This window comes from Acinonyx jubatus, chromosome D3 (assembly GCF_027475565.1).
Source record: "Acinonyx jubatus isolate Ajub_Pintada_27869175 chromosome D3, VMU_Ajub_asm_v1.0, whole genome shotgun sequence".
Classification (NCBI taxonomy): Eukaryota; Metazoa; Chordata; class Mammalia; order Carnivora; family Felidae; genus Acinonyx; species Acinonyx jubatus.
Genome location: NC_069392.1, coordinates 41,853,162 through 41,875,644, shown reverse-complemented (window position 1 = coordinate 41,875,644; position 22,483 = coordinate 41,853,162). Strand labels below are relative to the sequence as shown.

Genomic DNA, 22,483 nt, shown 5'->3' with positions numbered 1-22,483 from the left:
CATTGAACTTTAAACCTCCAATACAAAATTTCTCTCAGGTCTATAGTAGTAGCACATTTAATTGATAAACAGGAGAGAGCAGTTTCTTTTTTATCTCCTAAAAAGCTTAATTAATTAACATGGTGCCTTGCCTGGAGTAGACATAATTTTTTCTTTTAAAGTTTGTTGAACTGAATTATAGATCCTTTCCCAATCAAAGCTTGGGACTTGACCCAAAAGATAAATACTAGTCAACAAAGTAATGTTTAAATCTGACTTCTTAAACAGAAGGGAGTGTAGATAAAAAGACTGTATATAAAATAAATAAAAATAAATTTAACCCATAGTAACTTAACATGTATCACGCTAATTTACTAGTTACCTACATCTCCTTTAAGCTCTAAAGAGTTGATAATGCTTATGACTTCAAAAACTGCTCTAGCCTCACAATGTCAGTATAAAGTGGGTGACAAGAAAATAGCAGCTATATGAGAAAGGCAAAATGCATGGTGACCATTTCCAGACACTTCTGACATCATCATATCAGTTCAGGGTGGCAACAGCAATTGACAATATTAGTTTTCTGCATCACTTAACATTTAGCAATAGCCATTACTTCCATGAAGAAATACTACAGATATTTGAATACATTAAATTTAAAGGAAGAAAGTATTTGATACATATCAAGTTTTTATATAGTTGAGCTCCATGGACCATATCTATATCATAAAATCATATGTATCTGCATGACATGTGTTCTGAAAAACTTCATTCCATCTACAATTTAATCTCCAAAAAATATGAATTTGCCTTTTACTTTTTTAAGTAAAAAAATTAATGTGCAAACACTGTGAATCTGATGAAGCTGTTGCATTGAAAGGAGACAAAGATCAGGGTGCTTCGTGGCTCAGTCAGTTGAGGGTTGGACTTTGGCTCAGGTCGTGATCTTGTAGTTTGCAAATTTGAGCCCCTTGATAGGCTCTGTGCTAACAACTCAGAGCCTGGAGCCTGCTTCAGATTCTGTGTCCTTTCCCACTCATGCTCTGTCTCTCTCTCTCTCTTTCGAAAATAAATAAAAACATTAAAAAAGAGAGACAAAGTTTTTAATCGAAGAAATTGGATGTTTTCGTTCTTTCTACCTTCATACTGAATAATACAAGCCTTTTACCCTGGGAATGATCACTTATTCTTAGTCTTGAGTTCCTTACTATGACTTAAGGATTAGAGCCAAAACCTTGGTACAGTATTCCTGCACCATTCCTTACTTCTGTACTCTACTAATTCAATCCTGATATCACTTTTTAAAAAACATGTATATGATAATTATGTGTATATATAAACATTTTTTTTAAAAGTCTTATTAAAAAAACCACAGGAACACATTTGATGCTTAAGGTTTATTACATAGAGGAGTGGAGGTTTCCAACTAGAGCAACAAATATTCTATGGAAAATTGTATTCGAATTCAACAAGAATTCTACTTACTCCTGATACTATTTTGTGCTTTTATCAGAATCTTAACAGCAGTATTAGCAGCACTTCTTTGCTCAGAGCAAGTATGTACAAAAGTTTGCTGAACTGAATTGAATTACATCAACATTTGTCATATTATTTAGCCCCAAATTTTATAATATTTCTAGTTTGGGGAATAGATATTTAAAATTCCATACACATGAATACATTAGTTCTGACTGGAAACAATTTTCTGATGTTTTTTTATCATTTTATTGAGTACTGACAACAGAATATATGCTATAAAACCTGAAGAAATGGTAACACAAGAATGTTTTGTTTGGGGCACCTGGCTGGTTCAGTCAGTAGAGCATGTGACTCTTGTTCCCAGGATCCTGAGTTCCAGCCCCATGTTGAGTGTAGTTGACTTAAATAGAAAGAAGGGCACCTCGGTGGCTCAGTTGGTTAAGCATCCAACTCTTGATTTCGGCTCAGGTCATGATCTCACAGTCATAGGATCTAGCCCCTCATCAAGCTCTGAGGTCAGGCTCTCTCCACTGGGCATGCAGCCTGTTTAAGATTCTCTCTCCCTCTGCCCCTACCCTGGTCATAGGTGCCCTCTCAAGTTTTCCTAAATAAGATAAATACATAAAGTTTTTCGTGATCCAATACTCTTGTGTCAAAGAGTAAACTAAGTTATAAAATAAAAAGAATAACAGCTTCCTACCACATCAGTGAGCTGCAGCAAAGGCTGTATTCAGAGCAAAATTCATAGATTTACACACCTATTACAGAACAGGAAATAAAAAAGGAAAAAACAAAAACCAAAAATACCCAAAAGAGGATTTTTATTTGTAAATCATACGATCATATATGGAAATCTTTTTTTCTTGCTGTTTCTAATTCATTACCTTTTCTTTTGATTTTCTATTATTTCACTATAATAAAAAAAATTCCAATATCGTTTACAAGTAAAAATCAGCAAAATAAATCACTAGATTTTTTAAAGTTTTATTTACTTACTTTTGAAAGAGAGAGAGCATGTACACAAGTGGAGGCGGGGGGGCAGAGAGAGACAGAGAGACAGACAATCTCAAGCAGGGTCCACACTGTCAGTGCAGAGCCCAATACAGGGCTCAAACCCACAAACCGTGAGATCTTGACCTGAGCCAAGTTGAATGCTTAAACCAACTGAGCCACTCAGGAGCCCCATAAATCATCAGCTTCAATGAAGCAAAAACATAGCATTAGGTTCAAGGAGAGTGCTAGAGCCATCAAGGATCTGAAAAGACTAAAGGGTACTTTGTATAATTCCCACCTAATAAAATGATGACTGTCTAGGCAAATAGAAATTGATAAAATTAGCTCAGTTAAAACATGAGACCTAGGGGCACCTGGATGGCTTAGTCGGTCAGGCGTCAGACTTTGGCTCAGGTCATAATCTCACAGTTTGAGCAAGGTTTGAGCCCCACATGGGCCTCTGTGCTGACAGCTCAGAGCCTGGAGCCTGCTTCTGATTCTGTGTTTCCCTCTCTCTCTGCCCCTTCCCTGCTCAGTCTCTGTCTCTCTGTCTCCATCTCTCTCTCGAAAAATAAACATTAATTTTTTTTTTTTTTTAATTTAAAAAGAGGGGCGCCTGGGTGGCACAGTCGGTTAAGCGTCCGACTTCAGCCAGGTCACGATCTCGCGGTCCGGGAGTTCGAGCCCCGCGACAGGCTCTGGGCTGATGGCTCAGAGCCTGGAGCCTGTTTCCGATTCTGTGTCTCCCTCTCTCTCTGCCCCTCCCCCGTTCATGCTCTGTCTCTCTCTGTCCCAAAAATAAACGTTGAAAAAAAAAATTTAAATTTAAAAAGATAGGAGACCTAAACAAATCAATAAGCATGAAAATACTTAAAACCTTTTCCAAAAATCAATTACAAAAGCATGTATTTAAATTTTCTGACCCTTACATGAATAAATTAGTCCTATGCTCTTTAATCTCTTCAAAAGCATTCAGGAAAAAGCTTCCTGCTTATTTTTTGCTGATAGCCCAACGCTGACAGAGTTGATCCGGTGTCTCTATGGAGCCAAAAAGTTGGGGGAACAAGGACAAGATCTAGTGAAGAGGTTCTGAGTCAGGTAAATCTCTCCCCCTCCCCCCCCCCCCCCAAGAATCCTCTTTTGAACTGCTAGCAAATACTGGCATTACTTAGTCACCAGCTAATTAGTTTTCCTGGGGAAGTAACTGCACTGAAAATTCCTAATATTCTATAACCACCAAGGACCAGCAGCAGTGTCCTCTCCTCTCCCACTATATTTGATCACCAGTATAGTTTTGTTCTTGTTTTTCAAATTTAGAGTGTAGGACAACTCCAAAAATGCAGTGCAAATAATAATGTATATTTTTCTACTTTCTAATCTTAAAATATATCTAATTTGTCTTTCAGTTTTTCTAACTTTTGATATAAAGATTCATCAAAGAGAGAAGTTCTGGCCATTTGTCTTTTAGACATTTCAATTTTCTTGGTTTTAGTATTGTTTCAACAGACATTCTGAGTTATCAAAATACCTCCTTCCCAACCACTCCTAACAGAGTAATAGGTGCCAGAAGAATGCTAGGGCCAAGGAGCTCTAGCACAGAACTCCTGAAGACCCTCAGAATTTCCTAACTGGTAAGAGCAATAAAGGAGAAAGGAACACCTTTTGTTATTCATTAGAGGCCCCTTTCAACCACACCTGAGTTTACAGTAATGTAGTGATTTTTGGAAAGCCCCTGAGGGTAGAGGGGCCAACCATGAGTGGACTTTCAAGCCCACCACACATTTCCACCTAAGGGAAGGGAAAAGAAGCTGGATGTTGAGCTAATAACCAAAGGTCAGTGATTTAACCATTTATGCCTATGCAAATAAGGCTCCATAAAAATCCTAACTGAAAGGGTTTAGGGGCGCCTGGGTGGCTCAGTTGGTTAAGTCTGACTTCAGCTCAGGTCATGAACTCGTGGTTCATGAGTTCAAGCCCTGTGTCAGATCCTGTGCTGACAACTCAGAGCCTGGAGCCTGCTTTAGACTCTGTGTCTCCCTCTCTCTCTGCCCCTCCCCCGCTTGCACTTTGTCTGTCTCTCAAAAAATAAACAGTTAAAAAAAAAAAAGAAAGAAAGAAAGCTTCAGAGACCTTCCAGGTTGGTGAACATGGGTAGAGGTGCCAGGAGGGTGGCTTACCTGGAAGTCCATGCCCTTTTCCACATACTTTGCCTTATGTACCTCTTCCACCTGGCGGATCCCTGAGTTGTACTCTTTTATAATAAACCATTAATCTAGCAAGTGAACTATTTTCCTAAATTTTATTAGCCATTCTAGCAAATTATCAAACTGAGGGGGAAGTTACCAGAACTTCCAAAACTGTCCCAGTTGGACAGAAACTGTGGGTAACGTGAGGGTCTACTATTTGCAACTGGCACCTGAGGTTAAGACTGGGAGAACAGTCTTAAAAAACTTAGCCCTTAATCTTTAGGACCTAAAGCTAACTCCAGGTAAACAGTATGAGAATTGAACTGAAGAACGCCCAGCTGGTGTTGAAAACTTAACTAGTGTGGGAAAATCCCCACACATCTGTTGACCAGAGTATTCTCAGGGTACTGTACAGAGGAAACAGAGTTTTCCTTTAGCGCTTTTTTTTTTCTTTTTCTTTTCTTACTATACTGGATAGTACTCATAACCACTGTTTATGCTTCTCTACTAAAAAAAAAAGATGCAGTTTATTCTCAGAATGTAAGAATAGTTTTTTACTAGCATGTCTATTCATACCATTAATTAATTGTATTAAAAAATGTGTGGGGCGCCTGGGTGGCTCAGTTGGTTAAGCGTCCGACTTCGGCTCAGGTCATGATCTCACGGTCCGTGAGTTCGAGCCCCGCGTCAGGCTCTGTGCTGACAGCTGAGCCTGGAGCCTGTTTCAGATTCTGTGTCTCCCTCTTTCTCTGACCCTCCCCTGTTCATGCTCTCTCTCTCTCTCTCTGTCTCAAAAATAAATAAAATGTTAAAAAAATATATTAAAAAAAAAATGTGAAGAGGCGCGCCTGGGTGGCTCAGCTGGTTAAGCGTCCGACTTCGGCTCAGGTCATGATCTCACGGTCCGTGAGTTCGAGCCCCGCGTCAGGCTCTGTGCTGACAGCTCGGAGCCTGGAGCCTACTTCAGATTCTGTCTCCATCTCTCTCTGCCCCTCCCCTGCTCGCGCTCTGTCTCTCTCTCTCTCTCAAATATAAAAAATAAAACATTTAAAAAATTAAAAAAAAAAAGGAGTCAATGCTCCTTGGATAACTGGCTACAGCAAGGTAAGTACAAGATGAACCTAGGACATCTCACACTAAAAAAATAAAGTAGTACTCAAAAAATCATGGGAATATATAAAAAGTACATAGGAGCCATCTTGAAGATCTTGCTGGCCAAAAATAGAATAAATTTGAACAAAATAAATAAGGATACTAATAACCTTTTGACTAAAAAAATATATAATTCATTCTAATAATAAACAAATGAGGAAGGAAAGGTTTTCTCTTTCAGAATCTCAACTAACACATGTAGAAGGAATTATAGAATTAGGAAAGTTATTTTGCAACCAACGCTGCAGTAATCAATTCAGGCAAAACTCACTGATGATTGAGCTAAAACGATTTCCCCACATATTATTTATTAATTTTTTAAACATTTTTTTAATGTTTACAGTACTGTTGTACTTTATTTGAGCTTGGGAATTCTTTTTTTTATTTTTTATTTTTTTAATGTTTATTCATTTTTGAGAGACAGAGACAGCATGAGCAGGGAAGAGGCAGACACAGAATCTGAAGCAGGCTCCAGGCTCTGAGCTGTCAGCATAGAGCCCGACACAGGGCTTGAACTCACAATCTGTGAGATCATGACCTGAGCCGAAGTCGGATGCTCAACTGACTGAGCCACCCAGGCGCCCCCATTACTTATTAATTTAAAAGAGAAAAATGCTAACTTCATGGTGAAGAAGCCTGACAGGTATCACCTACCTAAGTGGTTAATACTGCCAATACTGGGGCAGACTAACATAGAGTGCTTCTTGATGGGCTATACTAGGAAGGCCACAATCCCTTTTATATAGCATTCCTGCCCTAAATTCATAATCTGAATCTAATCATGAGAAACATCTGACAAATCCTAAGGTACACTGTACAAAACATGTAGCCTGACTTTTCAAAAATACAAACATCTGAAAGACAAGGCTGAAGAACCGTGCAAATCAAAGAAGACTAAAAGGACAACTAAATGCCGGGGATTAGATTCTGGATTTTTGTTATAAGGAAATTACGAGGACAACTAGGAAACTATCCATTATGGACTACTGTGTTTAGTTTCTTAGGGCTGCTGTAAAAAAATATCTATATCTATATATCTATATCTATATATCTGTATCTATACATCAAGGGAATAGCAGGGCCATGTTCCCTTTGAAACTCTGGACAGAATCTTTTCTTGCCTCCTCCTAGCTTCTGATTATTGCTGGCAATTCTTGAGGTTCCTTGACTTGTGGCTGGACCATTCCAACCTCTGCTTCTGTTGTCACATAGCATTTTCCTCTTCTTATAAGGACACTGGTCATATTGGATTAGGGCCCATCCTAATTTGGTATGAATTCATTTTAACTTGATTATATCTACAACTACCCTATATCCAGATAAGGTCACATTCACAGGTACTGGGGGTTAGGACTTAAAACTATCTTTTGGGAGAACACAACTCAACCTACAACTGTGTGTTAGATAACTGTTTAATAGTGACGTTAAAGTTTCTGAATTTAATAATTGTACTGTGGTTATATAAGAAAATGTCCCTGTTTTTAGAAAATACACACTGAAGTACTTAAGGGTAAATAAGACATGATCTTTCCAACTAACTTTCAAATAGGGAGTAGGGAGAGTGGGAATACCCACAGGCATATACACAGAGTGGGAATAATAAAATCAAACATAACAAAAGGTTAACAATTGGTAAATCTGGGTGAGGGAGACCTAGATGTTCTTTGTACTGTTCTAGCAACTCTTCTGTAACTTAGAAATTATTTCCCAATAACAAGGTGTTTTGGGTTTTTTAATGTTTATTTATTTTTGAGAGAGAGACAGCATGAGCAGGGGAGGGGCTGAGAGAGAGGGAAACAATCTGAAGCAGGCTCCAGGCTCTGAGCTGTCAGCACAGAGGCTGATGCAGGGCTCGAACTCATGGACTGGGAGATCATGACCTGAGCCGAAGTCAGATGCTGAACCAACTGAGCCACCCAGATGCCCCAACAAGGTTTTTTTTCAAACCACACACAAAATAACATCTACAAATAAGTTTATCGAAAAGCATTTTGAGTCTATATTACAAAAATAAAACTCCTGGACTATAAAGAACCTCATTAAGTGGAAACCTATAACTTTTTTTTTTTTTTTTTTTTTTAAAGTAGGCTCCATGCCCAGCATGGAGCCCAATATGGAGCTCAATACAGGGCTTGAATCCACCACCCTGAGATTAAGACCTAAGATGAAATCAAGAGTAAACACTTAAGCCACCCAGACACCCCAGAATCATATAACTTTTTAGATGGTAAGAGTCATTATTAAAAGATATCCATTCTTCCTAAATAAACCTAAATCATTAACATTATCTAAATCAAAATCACAGTGAAGCTCATAAGGACAAGTATATGCATAAAACTAGCTGAGAAACTTTTGGAATTACTAGTAAATTCCAACCTCATGGTTAACAGCACAGGCTATGGAGTTAGAGAGCTGATTACAGTCCTAGCTTGTATGTGAATAAATGTAATTTCTCACAACCTACATCTTCATCAGTAAAAATACAGATATTAAGAATACTAACTCAGTGTTCACTTTGGCAGCACATATACTAAAATTGGAAAGATACAAAGATTAGCAAAGCCCCCAGATAAGGATGAAATACAAATTTGTGAAGTATTCCATATTTAACAAAAGAAAGAAAATTATTTCATTAAATAAAATGGCTACATGTCAGAATATTTAAGCCAGATTTTCAAAAGAAAAATAGAGTTTTGTGAGAAATGAACTAGTTAAAATAAGATAAAATATTTATCATTTTGACTGGAACACAGGCAATACTCAACTGAACGAATACTGAACTAGCTGCTGTTCTTGCTGTTGTTATCATGGTCCTCATCATCAAGCTACGTGGTACTAGCATAGGAATAAACAAGCAAATATCTGGAAAAGAAGGAAAGCTCAGAAACAGGCCTTTGAATAAATGAATTTGTGAATGCTCTAAAGGTAGCATTCTGAATCCATGGCAAAAGGATAGATTTAATAAAAAGCACTGGTGAGCTACATCCTGAGGGGGAAAAAAAAAAGAGGGAGAGAATTGGATTCTTATCTCACAACATATATAAATTGCAGAGTTCCAGAGTAAAGAGTTAAAATACTTGCAATCTAGGACAAGACAAAAACCTACAGACAGAATTTTTTAAATGATCATCAGCTGTGGAAAGCATCCTTAAAACACAAAATCCAGAAGTTATAAAAAGGAAGTTATTTTTAATACTTTTTTAAAGATAAAATGAAAAAATATTAGATGAAAAGACAAGCAAAGATATGGAGAAAGTGTTTGCAACATAGATACAAAGAATATCCATACAATATAAAAATACCTAAAAATCTATAGGAAAAAGACAACCCAATAGCAAAATTGTCAAAGGTTATAAACAAGCAGTTTACCACATGGAAAAATGCACAGTCACTTTCAATTGAAAAAGCAAATTACAATAATTTTAAGGTATCTTCATTCACACACATAACTAACAAAAATAAAACAAGGTTTGCAGATACTGTGAGATAAACAAACATACTTATATATTCCAGTTCAATCTACCTTAACAACAACAACAAATCTGGAAATACATAACAGGAGCTTTGAACCCGTTACTATCCCTGGCTCTGAATATCATCAAAAAGATAAACAGCAATGCCAATTATGCCATTAGAAGACTTAATTACCAAAAAAAAAAAAAAAAAAAAAAAGAAAAGAAAAGAAAAGAAAGAAAGAAAGAGAGAGAGAGAGAAAAGAAAAAGAGACTTAATTACAGAAAAGGGAACATAAAACAGACCCAAAAAAAGGCAGTAGAAAAGGAATCACTGACCTTTACTGCTAGAAAGTAAGCTCATCAGGTCCACCCACTCACCCACAGTAAAGTACCACTAACAGATGACCTAGATACATTTATTTACCCAAACTCAAAGATGGTTCAATAATTCAATAAAGCACTTCTTCTTTATAAGCTTACAATTACTTATAAATGGTAACGTTAATAAACTGTTACAGAATTTTAAACAGGCATCAAAAGCAACTTTCAGTGTCTGCATTTATGAAAATTCACCTTATTTAAGGCATCATTTAGTCAATTTTCTTTTTTTTCTTTTTCAAGATGTCTCCCTGTGTCTGTGATTTCTCTATTAACTGGGGCCCCGATAATACCAGAAATGTCTTTCAGAACCTTCAGACAGAATTCTCCTGGACCTAGAAACTTGAAATCAACTGAAGCTAGATGCCCTCTTACCATCTATTATCTACTTACTTTCTTACTCTCTTTTCTAGCTTTGCTAACTTAAGGAGCATCTTCTTGTTACAGAAGTCAGGAGATAAAAAGAAGACATGCTAGATGTTTCCTGTTATCTATTATTTCAACTTTCCTGGATCTGTGGCTTCCCTTTTAACTTCCAGCTTTGAATTTATTTCTAAGAATCATCTATGTTGTCATTAGTTTTCTTTCTACTAGGCATCAATCATTCTAAAAATCCTATTCATCCTCTAACAATATCCTAAGAGGTTCTTGACCCCCTCTTCTACCTGAGTTCTATTATGAGTTCCTCCTTCTGACCTGAGGGGGAGGGGCACGGAGAGGGGGAGAAAGAGTCTCAAGAAAGCTCCGCAAGGTAGCTCCAGTGAGGAGCCTGATGCAGGGCTCAAACTCAGTTCATGACCAGAGCCAAAGTAGGATAGTTAACTGACTGAGCCACCCAGGTGCTCAAGTTCTAGTCATTAAAAACAAACAAACAAACAATTAAGACCCAGTAGAGAGTGGCTATGGGGATGGGGAGTAACAAGGTGAGATGGGGGGGGGGGAGGGCTTTAGCTCCATCATCATTCCCACCTGCCACTATCCCCACCAAATTCTCTGATATGGCTAATTACTATCTTTTCTCAATCACTAAAAGGACTCCATAAATGCAGACACAATCCACAATTCTCCTGTGACCCCCACCTGCACCCCAAATCAGAGTGCTTCCCAAGCTTTTCATATAAAAAGCTTAGGGCATTTTTAGACTTTTCATTCCTTTAGGTGGTATACTGTCCATCAGAATCTGAAATCATAGACTCTTACTGGTTGTCAAATATGTTTCCTAAAGTCTAGGGCATACATCTTAAAGTCCAGAATTACTTTCCCTGTTACTTTTTTTTTTTTTTTAACATTTATTTATTTTTGAGACAGAGAGAGACAGAGCATGAATGGGGAAGGGGCAGAGAGAGAGGGAGACACAGAATCGGAAGCAGGCTCCAGGCTCTGAGCCATCAGCCCAGAGCCCGACGCGGGGCTCGAACTCACGGACCGCGAGATCGTGACCTGAGCCAAAGTCAGACGCTTAACCGACTGAGCCACCCAGGCGCCCCTCCCTGTTACTTTTAATATAAACCCAAGACAACATGGTCCCTATACCTCTAAAAATGTTTTCTGTAATTTGCCTATCACTTTTTTCTATTGGTCCTAATTAAGTTCAAATATCTTTATATCTTCCTTTACCACCTAAAACATGAAATCACATTTTTCCAGATGCTCTGCTTATAAAAAACAAGCTTCCAGAGGTGCTGGGATATTTGACTTTTTCCATCATAACCAGTTTGTATCTGTACTAATATTGTTGCCTTAAATTAAGAAGATACCATCTTGGGGCACCTAGCTGGCTGGCTCAGCCAGTAGACATGCAACTCTTGATCTTGGGGTCATGAGGGTGCTAGGCATAGAGCTAACTTAAAAACAAACAAACAAAAAAGATCATCTTTGTCCACACTTTTCAAATATCCTAACCATGTTTCTATAACCAAATAGTGTATTTCCATATAGACATGTAATCTTTTTAACTAATAGGTTACTTTCTCTCCCCTGCTGTGGCAGAGACAACTACCTTCCACCAAAAATTCCTTTTCCCCTTCTAGGGTTGTCAATAGAAGGTAGCCCTGCCAAGGACTATTTTTCTTAGCTCTACTTACAACCAGATACACGCATATGACTCATTTACATCAACATAATGTAGGAGGAACTGATGTGTGGCAGAGTTTTTAAGAAGAATGGTTGTTAGAGATATAAGATATTAAAAAAAGGAATCCCTTTATTGTATGTATTTTTCTTACTGGTCTTTAACATTTACCACTCACTGCCAAATCATACTTGCTTCTCCATCGGACTCCAGTACAATGTTTATCTGAATTCATCCAGAGCACTGATGCCACTAGTCTAGCTTTAGGCCTGCCACTCGAAGGAGTCCGGAGTAAGAAGCATCTGCAGTTACTGTATGAGTTTCCAGTGAGAAGCTATTTGTTGACATTTCTTTTTCCCATGCCCATGGTAAACAAACATTGTTGGCAGACTGTTACACTGTCATACATTTTAAAACATTTAATAAGTGCCTACTAAGGTTCCAGATGCTTGGGATAACCTCTGTACCAAAACAAAGATTCCTCCCTACCTCCATGGAGCTTATATTCTAGTGGCAGCCACTCATTCCCATCACTTAGTCTTGGCACTACAGTTTAAAGCCTATCTGCCAACACACTTATGCAGACTTAATAAACACGGGCAATGACAGAACTGTTGAAGTGATGTGTGAAGGAGTTGTACTGTAGATATTCTATGTGGGATAATAATGCTACAAAATCAAGCCAGCATTCCTATTAGAAAACAATGCTCCAGCTTATTAGAGAGGACAAAGGGTACATTCTTACATACAACTGAAGAAATAAAAGGAAGCCAAAGAAAAAAGGCTTCTAAGGTGGTTAAGGAAATCTGTCAATAGAATCTGACACTGTGGTAAATGAGTAGCAAACAGAATTTCCATTTGGAGTGTTAGATGAGACTTTTGATCCAGAGGTAAAGAATTCATATAACAATAACATTTCTAGGAACAAGCCAGCATGGAAGAATCCCACTGTTTCCTTCAGAAGGAAGTGAAGCTTTGAATGGTTGTTGAGTCTGTACCAAGGTGTAGAAAACTGCCATCTTATTGACAGGGAAAATTAGAAAGTGTACTCTCTTTCTGCAGAATATGTGAAATGTGATGGAGAACCATTCAGACAATGCAGACCTTCCATCTATTTCTACCAACTCATCTAAGAATAAATGATTTAATTAGTAGAAATAAAAGCAATGTCGCACAATAGAAGTTTGAGCCAGTTTTGAGTCAGAACTCATATTTGAGCATAAACCTAGGGGAGGAGGAGAGACAAGGAAAGAGAAACTCACTATATACACATATACTCCATATACCCCTTATAAACCCAAACTTACAAAAGGAAAGCGTTTGCTACACTTTAGTGTAATACCCATCTTTTGCTGGCTTTGTTCTTTTGATGAATTAAATTTAGATTAAAAAAAAAAAAGAAGCTTCACTGGAAAAACATCCAAACACTGTCTCTTTGTTAATCTGGGTTGAACATCTTGTTATAAAAAGATAAAGAATGCTTTGGGATTAGTGTATCAGTTTTCCATTACAAAGCCAAACCTACAAAAGGAAAGCACTTGCTATAGTTTAGTGTATTAGCCCTTTTTTTCCAGCTCATATAATATCTGACCTTGATTCCTATTATGAAATATGTACCACAAAGCTACTTCAATTGAAAAGTATACATGATTGAAAATTCTCAGCCCCAATACAAATGTACAGTTTAAGGGAGAAGGAAAAAGATAAATTCCCCTTTCCTCCATAATTGCTCTTTATACCTAAGGAAGCTGTCTTATAGGAAACAGGCTTATTGTCAGATAAATTCAGTTCTAGTCACCACTAGTCCTGTGACCTCAGCCAATCACATATAGTTTCTGATCCTCAGTTTCTTCACATGTAATAAATACCCATCTAATCCACAATGTTTGTGCATTTTGAAAAGGCATTTCAAATATTTAACTGTGACAATGCATATGAACTACATATGTAGAATAGCATCTGCCATAATACAGGCTTTCTTCCTTCCTTACACATTGCCTATGAGGAGTAAATGGGTGGGAAACAGAAAAAAGGGCAAAAAAGAGGAAATTATAAACTTCCACATTACATCCACTCCTCGTTTTCCCAAGCCCTTTTCTAGTTTCCACATTTTTGTTTCTCATTTCCAATCTTTTGAAACCTTCCCATTCTTCACACTGTCCTATAGGGATAGACTAGGCAGGCTTAGAGTGCCTAGAGCAAGCAGGTGGGAGAAAGTACGGACATTCCTGTACTCAAATTCAGCTTAAGAGCAAGGCTTCACTGGAAGGGTCTTGGCATCCCAATTCGAAACTCGTAACAGTGATTTTTAAATGGTGAAGGGCTGGGAAGGTGTGGAGGGAGGGTAACTCACAAGACAATGAGTTCATTCCCTGTATAATCAGAACATTCAGTAAGCCAAGTATTTCATATGTTCAAAGAGCTCAGATTTAAGAAAACAAACAAAACCTGAAAATCAATCAGAATACATTTACCAATGAAACACTATTATATCTGTTAAATGTTTATACACTCTTAATGGTCTGCCTAGAAATCTAACCAAAAAGGCTAACCTTCCAAGAAAGAATGTTTCCTGAGAAAAGATTTTGATTTTCAAAGACCTAACTGACAAACTTTGGGAACAATCTACTTATAATTTTGGTGGCTTCCCTCCCCCTTTTTATAAGATCTTTGTTGCAAACCTTAAAAAGCTAACCATTTCCTAACACCCATGCTTATTTTATTCTAACTAGTAACTAAACGTGTTAAAGGAAAACATCCAGAACAATTACTCTATGTTTTTGTCAATTAAAAAAAAATAAATGTTTTAATGTTAGTGGTCATGATCATAGTGATCATAGTCATAATTATCTGTTAACTGACATCACATCTATGTGCTTCAATGAATAAAAGTTCTTATCTTTCTAATTTTACTGCAAAATAAGTCGGAAGTGTTGCTTAAAGGACTTATTTTCAAACCTGACTTCTTACAGTAAAACTTCTATATAAATATTGTGGAACCTGCATCTGTCACACATATCTGTAATAAACTGTCTACAAAATCAAATCAAGTCTTCTGGCCTAGAGAATTAAATCAGTTTACTTGAAGCTAAAAGTATCCATGCCATATGGATCCATTAAAGTTTCAGATGTATCACACACTAATATTATCAAAAACCAGAGAAGTGTTAAACTGGATTATCACATTAAAAAGAACTACCAATCTACAAAATTTACAACAGTCTCATAATCATAGCCAGTCCCATCCAACTGTGAATTCCTAAAAGGCAGTAGTCACACTGCAATCATTTCTATACCACCAAAACCAGCACAGTATTTGTTATACCACAGGTTTAATAAATGGACACTTGATGAGACAACACTACATTTCCTAGAGAAAAGTCCAGTGCCAAGTCTATGGGTCAGTTTTTTACTATAACCTTTATTTACCTGGTATCTAATTTTATTTCAAATTCTAGATTCTGAAACATTTCCTTAAAATGTTATCAATAGGAAAACTTCAACTGTAACAGAGCCACACATTTATATAAGGCTGAAAGAATATTAGAAACCATCTGGCTGCTGTCTCTTATTTCAGATGGTGAAACTGAGGTGCAAGGAATTTACTGAACTGACCAAGGTCAAATAGCTCTTTATTATCAAAAGTGGCATTAAAATCCAAATGGCCTTCTACCTTTTAGTCCTTTCCTTACTACACCATGTTGCCTTCTTTGCTCCTTTTCATATACCTGACAGTTATTATTTATTTTCATGTTTATTTATTTATTTATTGAGAGAAACAGAGAATATGCATGAGCAAGCAGGGGAGAAGCAGAGAAGGAGAGAGAATCTCAAGCAGGCTATACATGGTCAGCACAGGGCCTGATGTGGGGCTCGAGCTCACGAACTGTGAGATCATGGCCTGAGCCGAAATCAAGAGTTGGACACTTATCCAACTGAACCACACAGGAGCCCCGTGACAGTTTTTATTTTTAAAATGCCCTTATCTGTAAAATACTAATTGCCTGAGAACAAATGTAAGAAATAAATAAACTTGGCACAGGACAACTGTAAGTATTAAATTATGTAGCAAAAGACACCAACTTTCTCCACTCCCATTTCTACTTAATGCTAAGAAACTGTAAACTATATTAAAAAATCAGAGAAGTGACTAGCCTCTATAATTAAAGAAAATCTAGAGTTTAATACTGGTTGGAACATAGACTGAAACCACAACAATCTTTAAGTGTTGTTAGTGGTCAGTCCTTTCCTCTCAGTACTTCCTGTCTTCACCCACACCCCCAATAGCAGCAGACAAATCCTATAAACTGCATTCTTTCACATGCATTACATCAAGAAAATCAGGAGATTTTTTCTTTTTGTCCTTGGAAGATATGTACGTAAATGATTATAATATTGTCTCTAGTAACATGATACGACGTCAAATGCATTTTAGAAAAATCTAGGTTTTTCTTTTCTTTTTGGTGGATAGCTTGGGCTTTCTATACTCATTAATACAGTAAAAAACATTTCTTTAAAATAAACCATATTAAAGACTCGCTTAACTTCAACTACAGAGAGTCTCCAGTTTATCAGAAATATCAAACTGACCTTTAAATTCACCTTTCAAAGTATTTATAAACTGTGTTATAAAATCATTTTCTAAAACAAAACTTTGAGTGAAAAAATGTAAAGCATTTGTTTTAATATTAGCATATGAAAAACACTAAGTTTTATAAAATTTTAGTAGAGGTAGATCTTAAAAATGTGTGTAAAGTCATAAATATACACAGAACCACATTTCTGCATACAATTCAAAATTTATTAAGCATTTATCCTACTAGAAACTGTTCTCAAAGATTTATATAAACCAGTTCCTTGCCATTGTGAGCATGAGGTCAAATATATCATAGTCATGGAAAGAAGTAATTATAATGTAAGGAGAATGTGCTTTCATATTGGAGTTTTGTGGGAGCACAAAGACAGGAGCCAATACACTAGTGTTTTGCTAAGTACATGCCACAACGACAATGTGTACTTGTTCACTTTCAAGAGTACAGTCTTCGGTTAACTCTTCCTTCCTTGGGGTGATACAATTTTGAGTGCTGATTCTCCCAATGCTCCCTATTACCCATCCCAAATTAGCTAACCCCCAACCACCAAGTTCCAAAGCCAGAATTAGAATTAGCAAAAGAAACTGTCTCTGTAATTTTTCTGACAGTCATGGTAAAAGAAAGGACAAGATGCTGCTGCTCTCTGCTTAGCATGTTTATAAAATGAGCAACATTTCAGAAGCAGCAAAATTTGCCTATAGCATCTTCCAGTCTGGGGCTTGCCATATATAGCTGATAACATATCTGCGTTTGTTGATGTCCATCTTTTTATACCCCAGGAATAAGCAAAGAACAACAGAATAAAGAAGCTAGGGTCTTGCAAAATTCAGCCGGACACAGGGGATATACCATGTGCAACTAGTTGTAGAAATAATCCTTCTTGAAGGTCTTCCACTTCCTGGGAGAAAGCAGGATGTCCAAAGGACGTGCATAGAAACTCTCCTGCCAACACCCAAACAGTAATAGCAGCAGCACTTCTAACTGACACGGTTTAAAGTAGCATGGAGTATATGTTACAAACTCCAGGGAACCTGCAGTCACATATATACACTCAAACAAGGGGAACTGAGGAGCACGGCTATCCTGGGCACTAAGGCTTGTAATTCAGTCCATCAGTATTATCCTGTAGTTTGAAATTACAGGATTCTCTCTTTCCTGGAGCGAGCTTCAAGATTTTAAAGAGTAACATCAGGTGAACTCAATCCAGACCAGGATATGTTGCCATCAAGTCTGCTAGTTCCAAGACAACAGTAGTGCTGCCGCAGCCAACGATTCCTTGGCAAAGAGACACGTTAAAATGATACTGGCAGCAGCACCGGCTCTTCTTTTTCACCCTCTGCTGTTACTATAGCTCCTTTTGCTAAATCTGCCTCTGAGTTTAGACAGGAGCTGGATGGTTCATAATCACCCAGCAGCTGCAGCTGAGCAATACTCAGCCTAATTGTGGCGCTGGAGCAGCTGAGAGGAAGAAAAGCGGTAATACATACCCTACGATAGCCACACACAAACTGCTGTACACACTACCAATAAGCTACCAAGATACTTTAAAAGGAGCAGGTTATTTCCTTTAAAGAAAAGCTGTTGTACTTCCCTGAAGAACTCTGGATTTGTATTAGAGATATGTTTAAATGTGTGTGAACTGAAGGTGACCTAAGCCATGTAGAGCTCTGAACAATGGAAGATCTTAACTAAAACTTCCTGTAAATATTCATATAACAAAGCCAGTGCCACAAACATCACCTTTACAGCATGACTGAAAGTTCCTGTGATATATGAAACTGATGCAGATGTGATCTCTTCTTTAATTCTACATTATAACAATGCAAACCACAAAGCAACAAAATCAACAACTAAAACAGCAAGCCATTACATAAAGCAAATAGCATAATATAATCATTCTGAGCATTTCTGAAACTCCAACACCATACTGTCACTTGCTTTCTTGCAAAACATACTCTACTGAAAAAAAAAAAGGAAAAAAACCATACTCTTCTGTTAGGTGCCATATGGCACATCTTCATAAAGCTTAAGTAAACAAAAACTTAGTTTATGCTGAGAATTTCATGACATCCTTAAGAATATCAAAACTAAGGGATAAATTGCTGATCTAAGGAATTACTATTACAGAAAACAGAAAATGATTAAAAGTCAAGACATTACTTTGATGTGACAGTTTTGTCATTTAAAAAACTTTACGACAAATAAGTTACATTATATATTTGGTAACAATAGTATCCATTAGTTTAATAAACATTTGAGTACCTACTGTTTACACGTATATAAGCTAAAGAGGATTTAAAATCAGTAAAATCTGGTTTCTTCCCTCAAAATATTAACATAATTAATAGTTATTTATGTCAAGTAGTTACATACACTAGGTGGAATATGACAATTTTGATTTAATAAGCTAATCTTGTTTGCAAAGGGCAGCCCAGGAGATGTTCTAAAGTCAGCCACTAAATGTTAAGTTCTTTACCCAAGCACCTTGTATAGTACATAACACATAGGCTTCTTAAAAAAAAAAAAAAACAAAAACAAATTATGTAAACTAAAACAGATACAGAAAAGCACAGAAGAAATGTATGGCTTAGTAAATAACTAAGTGAACACCCTTGCAACCACCACAAGGTTAAAACTTTGTCACCACTTCAGAAGCTGGGTCCCAATCACAACATTCTCTCTCCTCTCTTTACGTTTATAGAAATCATTTCCTTGCAGGGTTTTGTTTGTTTTTTTTAAATACAGTTTTATTTCCCAAGTTTGCATTCCCAGACAGCAAAGCTTAGTATAACTGCTTTCAAATTTTTTGGTAGTAGGCTTTTTTTAAATTGAAGTATAACTGATATATAGTATCCTTACTAGTTTCAATTGTACATAATAGTGATTTGATATTTTTATACATTATGAAACAATCCCCCCTCCATAAGTTACCATTTGTCATCACACAAAATTATTACAATATTACTGACGATATTCTCTATGCTGCACCTTACATTCCCATGACTTATTTTGTAACTGGAAGTTTGTATCTCTTTTTAATATAATGCTAATAGGAACTAATAAATGATGCCTACAGTGAACATTAAATTGAGAGTTAAATATGTTTATAAAGTAAAATTACTCACATTAACAAATTATTTACTGCCTAAAAGGATGCAAATGTGGACTTTGTATAAACAAATCGTACACCACGGGTCGGTAATATTTCAGTTATACTGGACCACTGCTATCCTTTTAGAATATTTGTTCTTTTAGCATTACATATCATGAAGGACATTTATTTGCGTGGATGTTGATTTTCAGCTTGAGAATTTCCTGAATTAAAAAAAAAAAAAAAACCAACCTGAAGCCATGTATTAATATTATACCTCAGCCGTAAAACAAATTCCACCTATCCCAGGAAGACAGGTCAAAGCCGTAATTTCACTTTCGGTTGAAAAGAAAGGAGTCAGTTTTGTGGTTTATGAAGTCAGCAAAAACATACTGCAAAATTAAAGCTATTATAGTAGCTTAACATGATGGTAGTTACAGCAGAGTACACATTTTAAGAGTCCTTTTATCTTTTATTCTGAAAACATGGATCTGAACTGTCTTATATTCAGATCCAGATCAAAGGTAATTGTTTTGTTTTTCAAATTCAGGACCCTATGAATTGTCAAGCAGCATTCACAATCTCCACAGAGGTTTATGTAATGTCCAAAATTTAAAATAACTAAACTTCCTTAAGTCAACTACCACAGGGGTCTCACATATTAGTAAAACAAAACATATGATGGCTTAGTGAAATACGACTTTCTTACAGAATATATGAAAATCCTATATGGATACACAAAAGGTCCTCATTCTATTACAAGATGCTCCTTCATTAACTGCCCATTCAAAATGTTTTTTGTCCACTGTGTGCCACTGCCCTAGTTAAGATAGATTTACCAGGTGCTATGCCAGTAAGTGCCTACAGTCACATGTACACATTTAGTAATATTTTCCTTACGTGTAATTTAACTTTAGAATTTTTACAGGATGGTTTAGATATATACAGAATTATCGAGATATTTTTAGCACTGTAATCCTACAAGTTACAAGGACACACATATACTACAATCATATGCATGTACATGTGAAGCCATGTATGTGAAAGCACACCATGAAACACACCAATGCATGAACATAAAGTTGTGATTGCATTAGACTTCTCATCTTTATTTTAATAATTTACAAATTGTTAGACCGTGTTGTTATGCCATGCCTATTAATTACGCAGAAAATAAATGAACCAAATCGGAACTACGTTGTGTCCCACTCACTACAACACAAAAATCAAAGCAGTCCCTCCAGAGGACTCGATTTTCTACTCCCCACAAAACACAAATTAAAGCAATCCCTACATCGGACTTGATTTTCCACTCACTGCAAAACAAAAATTAAAGAAGTCCCTACATCGGAGTTGGTTTTCGAAGAGCTTCTTAAAACAACGCTGCCCCATGCCCAATGAAGCAAAAGCTGGAAGCAATTACCAGGAAAAACACACTTTAAAACAAAATTTTCTGTAGCATGTGGACAGAGAACCGAACCAAATGGGAGACGGAGGGCCACAATACTGTAAAAGTGGATGCTGAATGGCATACTTCCCAACCCCCAACCCAAAACAAAGGAAAACTTTAACATGTTGCGGTTTTCAATCAAACCAAGTAAAGCGAGAGGCTCACCCACTCGCCCCCCCCCACCCCCCACGTCCGCTCCCCCGGCACAGTTGCCACCCGGCGTCAGCCACGGGTAGACCCTCAAGCTCTGGGACCGAAAGGGGCCGCTGCCCTCCTCTTCCCTCACTCCGGCAGGGAGAGCCAAAATTAACCTAGCCCCCAGGCAGGAGTGGGAGGTTCCCTACTGCCCCAAGGACCTTAAGTCGGACTTGGGCGGGACCGGGAAGGACTGGACGGGGCGGAGACCGAGTCAGGCGGCAGGCAGGTAGCGCCGGGAAGGAGACACGCCCGCCGGGTGAGCCGGGGGAGGGGAGAAGTTTCTCCTCAACTTCCCAACTCGGAGCCTGCGGGGGCGAGGAGCGCGGGCGCCTTCGGGCGCTGGCGGGCGCCGGGGCCTAGCGCTGCCCGGGCCGGGGTCGGCCGCCTCCGCCCGCGGGGCCCCGCCGGGTCCTTACCTGCCGTCCAGCCGCGCTCGCATGAGTCGCTGCTGCCGCAGCTCGGGGTGGCGGGGAGGGGGCGGCGGGCGGAGGCGAGGCCCGCGGGGCCCTCTCCCTCCTCCACCTCCGCGTCCCGGGAGCCCCGCTGCAGCGACGACGGCACAGCCGCCCCGCACTCGTTACTTCAGGAGGAGGGAATTCCCGGGCTCCCCCACCCCTCGGCCTCACTCTCCACCTCCACTCAGCTCGGCGCCCGCCCTCGCCCCCGGCTCCGCCCCTGCTCGGCGGGGGCGGAGCCGGGGGCGAGGGCGGGGGGCTGCGGCTACCTGCGCGCGCGGCCGTCCTGCTCACCGGATCTCGCGCCGCGCCCGCCCGAGTTGGAGCGCCCCCCCGCCTTCCGGCGCCGCGGCGCGCTCCGCGGGATGCGGGGCCGTCCCTCCGCAGTCCCCGTCGGCTGCTAGTCCAAGTCACTCCTCCGGACCCAACATGGCGGCGGGGTCCGGGGCGGATTCCCGAGGAGGCACAGGCTGAGGGGGCGTGAGGAGGAGGCGCTTCTTGCACGCGAAGAGCGGACCCACAGCGCCCCCTCCCCTTCCGCGGACCCTTCGGCCGCGCACTCCCCTGCCCCGGGAGCTGGAGTGAGGGGCACAGCTTCCGCCTCCTCAGCCCTTCTCGGTTCCCTTCGCCCCGTTCTAGTCCTGCCGAGGGCTTTGGGGCTTTGTTTGTTTTTGTGGGGAGGGCAGGGTTGAGTTATTGTGGTTGACTGTTTGCTTTTTAGTACTGTGCTTCCGCACCCTTTTGTCACTGATAGTAAAATCTCAGCCCATCCGCGTGAGCCGGCGGTGGGGGGGGGGGGGGGGCGTTTCTAACGCTCTCATCACCCTCCTCTTGATCGCCGTCCAAAAACGCTCGCGTCTGGCCTCCTTCCGAGCCAGGGATCCTGTCCCAACCCCTGGAGCTTCCTGTTGACTGTTGGTCGAACCAGCCTTGCCGGGAGGGGGAACCGAAGCCGAGTTCTTTTGGCGATTCTCCCAGGAATGGTGACCTTGGCTTATCTAGGG

The 22,483-nt window shown here is 39.1% G+C and overlaps 1 protein-coding gene and 1 non-coding gene across 4 annotated transcripts in view; one reads left to right on the top strand and one right to left on the bottom strand.

Moving 5' to 3' along the window:
• The window catches only part of YES1 (YES proto-oncogene 1, Src family tyrosine kinase), a 68,969-nt gene extending 47,059 nt beyond the window's left edge, over positions 1-21,910 (bottom strand). Inside the window, exon 1 of one of the 3 annotated variants that reach the window (XM_027068606.2) lies at positions 21,774-21,910. The gene's annotated coding sequence lies outside the window, so the exon portion shown is untranslated. Of the gene's footprint in view, positions 1-19,410; positions 19,601-21,440; positions 21,574-21,773 lie in introns of those variants that run through there. The other 2 variants (XM_027068605.2, XM_027068607.2) reach the window with 2 other exon arrangements.
• Positions 8,296-8,399, top strand: LOC113602385 (U6 spliceosomal RNA). Its single transcript, XR_003423812.1, has one exon. It is a non-coding gene; the product is annotated as a U6 spliceosomal RNA (small nuclear RNA).
• Positions 21,911-22,483: the final 573 nt, after the last annotated feature.